At 43.5% G+C, this 10,000-nt stretch overlaps 1 protein-coding gene and 1 long non-coding RNA gene across 4 annotated transcripts in view; both read left to right on the top strand.

Annotated features, from left to right (window-relative positions):
• Positions 1-980, top strand: part of LOC122133604 — a 2,107-nt gene extending 1,127 nt beyond the window's left edge. Inside the window, exon 2 of the long non-coding RNA XR_006152899.1 lies at positions 474-980. This is a non-coding gene — a long non-coding RNA (uncharacterized LOC122133604). The remainder of the gene's footprint in view (positions 1-473) is intronic.
• Positions 1-10,000, top strand: part of usp6nl (USP6 N-terminal like) — a 72,525-nt gene that overhangs the window by 9,572 nt on the left and 52,953 nt on the right. The window lies entirely within an intron of this gene.

The raw sequence follows: 10,000 nt of genomic DNA, 5'->3' as shown, positions 1-10,000 counted from the left end.
GAAGAGGATCTTTCATTTTGTCTAAAAGGCACACGAATGAAGCTGGGAGCTAATGGGAGTGTGTGTGTGAGTCTGTGTGTGTGTGTGTGTGTGTGTGTGTGTGTGTGTGTGTGTGTGTGTGTGTGTGTGTGCGCGTGTGTGATGTTTGTGAGTTTGTGAGCACTGGGCTTCAAGGGAACATGTATACCCAATGGGAGATGGGTTTGTGTGTTGGTATTGATTTATTTAGTAGGAGTGTTATTTAAGAGAGGGTAACAGGAGTGCGGTTGCCAACAAGTGTGTATACACTCTCTCTCACACACACTCACACTCACACACACTCTCTCTCTCTCTGTTTTTCTCTCTCACTCTCTCACACACACGCACACACACACCTTGAGAAGAAGAGTTCTCGCTCACTGTCCTCTGGAAGATCTCATAAGCCACCCTTTGATTCTGAGATTGACTCCTTGTGATAACACTCACTTAGAGAGTGTGTGTGTGTGTGTGTGTTTTGTCACAGGAAGGAAGGAGCTTAGGAATATGATTACATTTCACAGTAAACAGTGGAACAGGGGGGTACTGATCCATTTTCCTGGACACACACACTCACACACAAACACACGCTCACACATACACACATACACACATACACACACTCACTAAGTGAGTGTTATCTCTTATTTTGTCGTCACTTGCTTTTCTCGGTCTCTTTCTCTATCCTTGCTTCTCTGTCTATCTTTCTCTCTCTCTCTTTCTGTCTGTCTCTCTCTCTGTGTGTGTGTGTCCTCCCCCTTATAGTACAGCACAGAACATATAGACATTAAAAGCACATCAAATGAACATAAACAACAATAACCAAATAATCCATAGCAGCCATCATAATACCATAGTCACAGTCCAAGCCGCCATTTAAAGTGCAAATAGATAACTATATACCTGAACATACAGACAATAATAGATAACTATATACCTGAACATTTAGACACATATAGACACAATCAAAAAAAAAAGCACGTCAATAATAATCCCAAATCATCTCGAGCAGCCATCATAAATGTCATCACAGTCCAGGCGGATGTTTAAAGTGCATGTTGATAACTGTACACCAATAAATGAAACATAATAAATAGTATATTGCACTTCCCATATGTATCCATGCATTCATATCCCCTAGTCCATGTATTGCCCCAGACTCCTCATTCACTCCTATCTCATCTTGCTTAGGGGAGTTATTGCCATGCCAGGTTTGACTTGCGCGGTTGGTTCATATATTGGGGTCCCTGTCCCGGTAGACGATGGGTGGAAGAGTTTGTATGTGTGTTTGTGATGTGTAATATCAGTCCTTTACGTTATTTACCGCTAGTGATTACATACACCGGCCTTGCTCCACCACACGTGTACTTCGGGGACTATTAATGTTGAACAGCAGCGTTAAACGTGACACAACAGTACAAGTCAAGCCAATCAACATCGTTACTCAAGGACAACTAAAGGTCCTGGTATTAGCCAATCGTCCATCAATGTTACTTCCCTTAATACGGATCGTTTCTCTGTTCCGGTCAGGTGACTGGTCTTAACCAATCATTACTTTGAATTAAGTCCGGGTATACCGATCGTCTACCCTTCCACCGATCGTCTACCGACAGTATCTACACACCCGACCAGAAGTCGGAGTTGCTGGAAGTCAGCTGACCATGGATGGAATGTATCCATGCAGACCTTGACCTTCTGTATCCTGGTGACCTTGACCTTCTCAGTCGGCCTGGTCAGGTGAAGGTGGCACAGGTCATCCTGCTGCTCCCCCGTGATTCTCCCACAGGTCTTAACCTTTTTTCCCCCATTTGTTCTTGTGAGTGATTTTGGAACGTCCAGCATACAAGACAATAACAAAGGATGCTCCCCATAAAAGATTTATATAATATAGTTAGAATTTTGTTATCAAAAATGTGTTTTCTAAGAAAGAACATGCGCTGTTGGCCCTTCTTAAGAGTGTGTGTGAGTGTGAGTGTGTAAATGTGTGTGTTTGTGTGTGTGTGTGTGTGTGTGTGTGTGTGTGTGTGTGAGTGCGTGCAGGCAAGGTTGGAATGACTTATCTGGGTTTCATTTTGCCTGCATTCCCATGATCCCTCTGTCCTCTGGTGATGTGACCCAGTGGTCTCCCCTCTGTCACTCCCTAACCCACAAAACACACACATACACACTCACATTTAATGACACACAGTATGAGCAGTCAGCACACTGTGTGTATGTGTTGCCGAGTGTGTGTGTGTGTGTGATGTGCAATAGCTCCATCTCATAAATTCACACTCCAGTGGCTAGGCGGACACGCTCATTAATACCCAGAAGGCACTAGGGCAGCCAGGGAGAGTCGGCCATGTTTTATTCTCTCGCTTCGGGCACTGGGGTGAAGATAAACGATGAAGGGTTTCATCGAGCGAGGGAGACATGCATTCGGGGATGTTCCTCTCTCCAAACTTTCTTCTTTTTTTTCATGTCCTTCTTTTCTTTATTTCATCCTCTCTCAACTCAGGTGTTTTAAAGGTGTCTGTTAAATTTCAGATTATCAAACCGTCTCACAGAATTCCTTTGATTGACAGAGTCTCCCTCCCAGTTCTGTCAGAGAGTTTACGGAACCTCTGTCGTCATGGCGGCGCAGCAGTGTTCCTCTGGCATGCTGTCACTTCAGCAAATGACAAGCACTTCGTTGGTTCAGCCAAGGAAGGCAGACTCATATTTGACCAATCATAAAGGGATCTGTTCTTTCACGTTTGTGTTAGTGAGCTCGAATATGTCTCTGTGTTTGTGTGTAGGCCTACGTTTGTACATCTGTGTGAATTCACACAGCTTCATGTCAAGGCTAGCGTTCATCACATGTGTGTATGGATATATATGCAAGCATTCAGTTTTGAGCTAATGTTGTTTTAGGCTAACAGTTAGCATCTGGCGCCTCCTGAAAGATGACAGTATATGTCTTTTGTAGTCTCACATAGTCATTTTCACAGCTGCCAGTGCCTTGTGAAATGTGTGCTGTTGGTGTGTGTGTGTGTGTGTGTGTGTGTGTGTGTGTGCCTGTCAGTACCTTGTGAAATGCATAAATGATGTTTGGTTTTGTCCAGGATTAATATTCTGCCTCAGCCTCCTACGCATGAGGGTCAAGATTGATGCCCCTTCATTTTGTTTGTGTGTGTGTTTGTATCTGTGTGTGAGTGTGTGTATCTCTGTGTGAGCGTGTGTATCCGTGTGTGTGTTTGTGTATTTTTCTTTGTGTATTTGTGTGTGTTTGTGTAAGTGTGTGGGTCTCTGTCACTTATTTTTAATGACAGTTAGCCCTTGGTGTTTTGACTCTCTTAAGGACCAATGAAGTAATGATAAATAGGTTATTTTTATTATTTTGTTTTGCCGTAGCATCCCGTTTAAAACAGAGAACTGTTGGCTGCAAGCTGCTGCAGGCTTTTAAGCCGATCAATTTGTTGCTTATTACTCGTTACTATTTTGCTGTTGTGGTATAGACAACTTCTTCAGGACGTCTGTGATGTCATCTTTCTGCGAATCAACCTAACCCTAGGCCAAAGTGGTGTTCCCAGTTGGCTGAAGCAGAGAGGCATGCTGGGTAGATTCCATGTGTCAACAGGTCAAAAGATGGAAACAGGATGTGACACGGTCAAACAGGAAGTGACATTTGGAGCTGGTCTTTTTTGCCCCCTCTGTTCCATTTCTCATCTTATTAATGGCAGGTTGCCACAAATGTGTGCATGACATAGCAAATAAAGTGTGTGTATGTGTGTGTGTGTGTGTGTGTTTGTGAGAGAGAGAGGAAATGGAACACGGGAAATATCTGCTCTGGTTTGCATTGATTTTAGTATAGTTTGAGCTTAGCTGTGTGTGTGTGTGTGTGTGTGTGTGTGTGTGTGTGTGTGTGTGTGTGTGTGTGTGTGTGTGTGTGTGTGTGTGTGTGTGTGTGTGTGGACGTCAGAGTCCCTGTTGGCCTTCTTCATCACTGCAGGGCCTGTCAATAAAGGCCATCTATGAATTATTAACGCTAATGAAAACACAGTTGCTACGGTAATTGAGGATGTGAAGATTTCTGTGCTCCCCATTTACAGTGAAGATATTGAGGCTGTGAGTGCGTGTGTGTGTGTGTATATCCACTTGTGTGTATAGGTATATCTGTGTGTAGGTGCCTGTTTTTGAGCGTGTCTGTCTATTTGTGTGTGTATGTAGATCTGGGCAACTGTGTGTGTGTGTGTGTGTCTCTCTGCTTTTATCACTGCTTTTATCACTGTGTGTGTGTGTGTGCAGGGGCGGTTTTTCCTACAGGCGGTATGGGCGGTCGCCTAGGGCGCAAAAAACTGCGCCCAGCAAAAAAAAAAAAACAAGAATTGTGTTTTTTTTTTGCTGGACAGAGTTTTTTTTGTGCCCCCTTCTATATCTCCAACCAATATTTTGACATAAAAAAAAAATCTAACATTAGGGTAAAATTAGGGAATTAGGGAAGGGGTACGTACGTCCTTGGTGTTGTCAGAACATGCTAGCACAGTGAGGCGTTTGGTTAGAGTGTGTGTGTTCAAGAAACTTTGAAGAACAAAATATTGAAGAGGCAAAAGCCATCCGGGGCGCAATTTAAGAAGAAAATAAAGGAAGAAGAAGAGAAACGTGCCAAGGAGAAAGGTAAATCCTTAAATCCTGTTCTAGCCTAGAACGAATTCCAGATAAGAAAACGTTCACAAATGCGTGAATTGCCCCCGGCACTTTAGTGGAGTTAAGAAGAAAAGATGTACCTTATCATTGAAAGTTTTCCTACTCCCTGTCACATAGTTCCTTAAGGATTTTAGGCGGGTATATAAAAATGATATGTCCATTTATTCTACATCAGTGTTTCCCCTAGGTTTACAGCTTTGGGGGGGGGGGGGGGGGGGTGCGGCACGGTGTGCGGCGCGCCGACACAAACGCTTAAAGGAATCATGGTGTTCATGTGTTTCTTTTAATGACAGCAGTTAATATAACAACTAAACATCGGAACATGTCTTTTTATGACAATTATCCACAAAGTATGCAGCTTTTGTCGCTGCAGTGGTGTATCTTTCTGGGCTTCTAGAAGAAAAAAAATTGAGATATTTGCGGCCTAAAATTCCTGATTTCGCAGGAGCTTTTCCAAAAAGTTGCGATGACAGTTTTTATTTTTAGGTTTTTGTTGCAATGAAATTGGCGAAACAAGTGAAAGTTGCGATAAAAAGTTGTGAATTGTCCTCTTTGTAATTATAATTGAGTTATTTGTTGAAAGATAATTGATTAATAAACAAACATTAATTCATCAAGAACAAAACGATTGAGAAATGGTCCTCTTAATAACCTCACCAATATGCCAAACAAAAGATTACCAGGACTACAAAAATGTAGTAAAATAGGCTTTACTTATCCACAACGAAGTGCACATGTTGGCATTACAAAAGGACCAGTAAGACTGAATAAAATGTTATGAATGTCTCAGCCTTCATATGACGAAAAAAAAAAAACAGCCTGTGTCACTATGATCTGTCTCGTCATCTGACGTCCTGCCTGTGTTTCTGCCGGGCTCATTGCTTATCAATCTGTTTTGCTATCCTTGTTTATTTATTTTATCCGTATAGGTGTTGATGTTCAATTTCATATATTAATTTTAAGTCGTCCAATTTCAAGTCATCCATTCTTCAACACTAGCTGCTACCTTGTCTTCAAACAGAAAGTAACGTTACATCTCCATGGCAACAGCTCTTGAGGGTTTGGCAAATAATCGGATTTATTGCTTCCTTCATTATTCACAGCAAAATAAATAATTTTCGTTACATTTCATAGATTTATTACCACTCTATGTAAAAAGGGCCACGCACAACTCGCGGAAAATGATAAAAAATGGAAGCCAGATCTATTTCTGAATTTTCGGTGCGGACATTCTGTACGTACGTTCTGTTTCCACGTCTGTTTTAGCCATTCTCACTGGGCCTCATTGTCGACCCTACCTAGGAAAAGATCTCTGCCGGATTCATGAACGCCTGGATATTAGTTTTTTAAAGCTTAAAAGTGTCCGTAGCTGTGCACTGATTCTTAAGCCCAATTATCTCCGCTGGTGGGAGCGTGCTCACCTGTGTGTGCGCGCACGTGTCTGTGTGTGTGTGTTTGTGCGCATCGCGGCGGAACTCCGCCATGCGCGATACAGAGAGCAGAGAATTGTATATGCGCGACCATGTAGAGACAGAAATTACATGCCGTCGTGTAAATAAGATAAATAACATAAGGCTATTTATTTTGTTTAATAAAATAACAAGCTATAGACCTGTTCTATAGGAAAGGTAACCTTAAATTACTTCCGTTGTGATCTGGCGCTTTATAGAAAATAAAATTGAACAAAATTAACTTGACCTTCCAGGGGGGGCGGGGGGTGCCGTTGGGGGGGCGGGGCGCCCCCCTAATATAACGGTAGGGGAAACACTGTACATTATACAAAAAAAGACATGATTAAAATAGGGGCGCACATATAAAGCCAATAGCCAGTGCAACAACACTACACATATCTTACTCGTTGCATAGCACACCCATTAAGGAAGCCAAACACGGCAACTTGTCAACAAGTGAGGAATACTGGTAAAAATCCAAGTGTTGTATTGTCAACTATTGTCAACTAGCGAATGGATTGAATATGTAATCTTGCTAGTTAGCTAACGCTAGCTAGCCAGTGACTTGTGACGTTCCTTGTTATTGCCATTCAGTCGAAACATCAGTTCAAGTTCAGCTGTACCGCAATTTGCGTCATTTTGCGTCATAAAAATGTGAGTAATCACATTTGGACAGCTTTAGTTTTGGTGGAGCGAGCTAGCCAGTTTAATTAGACATGATTCAACTAATCAAGAGCTATGCATCTTGGAATAAAAAAATGTCAGGCTGTCCAAATACACCAAAATGCTTAATAACTACATAATAGCTACATTTAACAAATTATGATAATACATACTTTTGTTATATCATTTTAGATTCACTTTTAGAAGACTAAGAAAACATTATTTCTAGGCGATTTGGAAGATGACGTGGTGGTGTGTGTGTGTCCATAAACAGTTGAACAGGGGGCGTGGCCGGAGCGTAGTCCAGCACAGGCTTGACATTTTCTCAGTGATTTGTTCTTGAATTAATGTTTGTTCATCGTCGCGATCGTTGTTGTGTTTATGTGAAAGAAATGCAGTCTTACAGGGCAAAATAGCGTTTGAAAGTTGCAATTCCGTTTTCGTGGGGGAATTTTTTTTTTTGGGGGGGGGGGGGGGGGGGGGGGGGCGCCAGGAGTGAAGCTCGCCTAGAGCGCCAAATGTGCTAGGGCCGCCCCTGTGTGTGTGTGTGTGTGTGTGTGTCTCCACAAAAAGTCCCTCATATAAAATCTAGTAATCAAAGGAGTCTCTTCATCTTGGGCTGCAGCTAAAATTAGCCGCTGTCAACTCAGCGCAAGTTTCAGAAAAGTCGTCTTCTTCTCCATCCCTCTCTCCATTTATCTCTCTCTCTCTCTCTCTCTCTCTCTCGCTCTCCTCCTTCTCTCTCTCTCCCGCTCTTTTTCTCCATCTTTCTATTTCGATCTTTCTCTTCCTCCTTTCTGTCCTTCCATCTCTTTCTCTCTCAAATTCTGCACCACCCCCCCCCCCCCCCTCTCTCTCTCTGATAAAGGTCTTCTCATTCATCTCCTGAAGGTGTATAGGAGGTCTTCCCATTAGTCAACTCACTTTACCCCCCCCCCCCCCCCCGCCCCCCCACACACACACACAACCACACACACACACACACAGCATCAAATGCCACATACATGTGTATGTGGCTCATCTCAAGGCTGAATGATTGATTGTGATTGATAATGCTTGGCACAGAATGCACTGTATATATATCACACACACACACACACACACACACACACACACATGTCTTTTCGCAACATAGATGCACATTGTATACACACACCACACACACACATCATAGCCATTCCATCAGAGAGCATGCCTCTTTGACCTTGAAGGCAATGTGTTATAGATTTTATTTAACACAAAGTTAAATGAATGATGCTGTGTGTGTGTGTGTGTGTGTGTGTGTGTGTGTGTGTGTCTGTGTCTGTGTCTGTGTGTCTGTCTGTCTGTCTGTCTGGTATGCTTATGTCACAAGGTACTAGAACACAAACCACTTACAAACACACACTCACACACACACACACACACACAGTATTTATGGATTGTGGTATCATCATCAGACTCCAGAGTGTGTGTGTGTGTGAGTGTCTGTCTGTCTCTGTGTGTGGGTGTGTGTGTGTGTGTGTGTGGTACTTTGATAGAGCACGCCCTGGGGTCTGCTTCCTGAAGGTCATTGGGAGGGTGGACATGTTGTAGTATTTCTGTCCAGGTGGTTCCCCCACACATCTGTGCACTTTCTCCAAAGAACCTCCCTGATCTCTCTCTCTCTCCTTCTTTCAGCATCCCCCTCTCTGTCCTTCTATTTCTTTCTGTTTGTGGCTGTCTCTTTCTCCCTCTTATTCCCCCTTCACTCATTTTCTCCCTCCCTCTCTCTTTTTTTGTCCCATGTCATCTCATGTTATCTCTCTCACACTCTCTCTCTCTCTCTCTCTCTCTCACTCTCTCTCTGTCATGAATTATGTTCTCTGCAGGGACTATATTACATGCATCACACACCACGTTTCTCCTCCTTCAGACACGGAGTGGTAAGAGTGTGTGTGTGTGTGTGTGTTCTACCCCTAGATATGTGTAATCCTTTGCATCCTTTTATAAACTAAAGCAAAAAAACAAAAAAAAAACACTTCTGTTTACAACACATCAAGTGCGTGTGTGGTCTGTAGTGTGTGTGTGGTGTGTCTGCGTGTACGTGTGCGTGTGCTGTCGGGAAGGGCTGACTGGGGCAGGGTCTCTGTGTGAAACGTCATTAAGATAAAGAATGGATCTGACTGCTGCATGGCCTCTACCATTGCACTCTGTGTGTGTGTGTGTGTGTGTGTGTGTGTGTGTGTCTGTCTGTCTCTGTCTGTCTGTGTGTGTATGTGTGTGACAGTAAGTGTGGCCGGTTAATAATATACTCTCTCTCCTGTGTGTGTGTGTGACTAGATATAGTACAGTTGTGTGTGTGTGTGTGTGTGTGTGTGTGTGTGGCTGGTTGTAGCCTGTTCTCTCCTCTCTGTTTACACATTCAGCTCATGTTCCATCAGTGACATCTCAGAGAGAGATGACAGAGAAAGGAAGAGAGAGAGAGAGAGAGAGGGATTAGAAAGAGAAAGGAAGAGAAAGAGGGATAAGAAAGAGAAAGGAAGAGAAAGAGGGATAAGAAAGAGAAAGAAAGAAAGAGAGATAGAGGGATGAGACAGAGAGAGAAAAACATGAAAAAGAAAAAAATGGAGAGAAATGAAAAAGAGAGAGGGAGAGATATAAACAGCATGAAGGAAAGGAGGGGAGGATGTATGTGACCAAGAGAGAGAGAAAAAAAATACAGTGCGGAAGAAGGGAGTAATAGGGCCAAATAGGTAGAGAGAGAGAGAGGGGGAGAAGAGAGAGAGAGAGAGTGATAGAAGAGGAGGAGACGGAGGAGGGGTTGGTGCACTTGCTAATGTGAAGTTGGAAGATGAAGAAGCAGGGGAGCGAATGAATTAGACAAGAGAGAGAAGAGAAGGAGAGAGAGAGTGGGTACAAGAGAGAGAGAGAACGAGAGAGGGAGAGGGAGGGAGAGAGAGAGAGAGAGAGGGAGGGAGGAATGGATGGATGCAGGAACAGAGAAAGAGAGCTGTACCGAGGCATCTAGCGTTTCCTTGCTGCCGGGTTACTGCAATCGATCCAAACTCTCTGCACCCCGAGAGAATCAGCCAGGGAGAGACAGAGAGGGGAGCTCCGTGCTTCTGCTGCCCAGGACTAGGCACCCTTCACTGGGCTTCCCTGGCAGCGCGTGCACCTGCCTGACTGCCTGGGTAGATGAATGGAAGCGTGGATGACCAGAGGAATTTGAGCAGTGTTAGAGAAGA

The sequence above is a fragment of the Clupea harengus genome, chromosome 16 (assembly GCF_900700415.2).
Source record: "Clupea harengus chromosome 16, Ch_v2.0.2, whole genome shotgun sequence".
Taxonomy (NCBI): Eukaryota; Metazoa; Chordata; class Actinopteri; order Clupeiformes; family Clupeidae; genus Clupea; species Clupea harengus.
The sequence above is the reverse complement of the archived record's forward strand: the minus strand, read 5'-3'. Positions and strand labels throughout refer to the sequence as shown.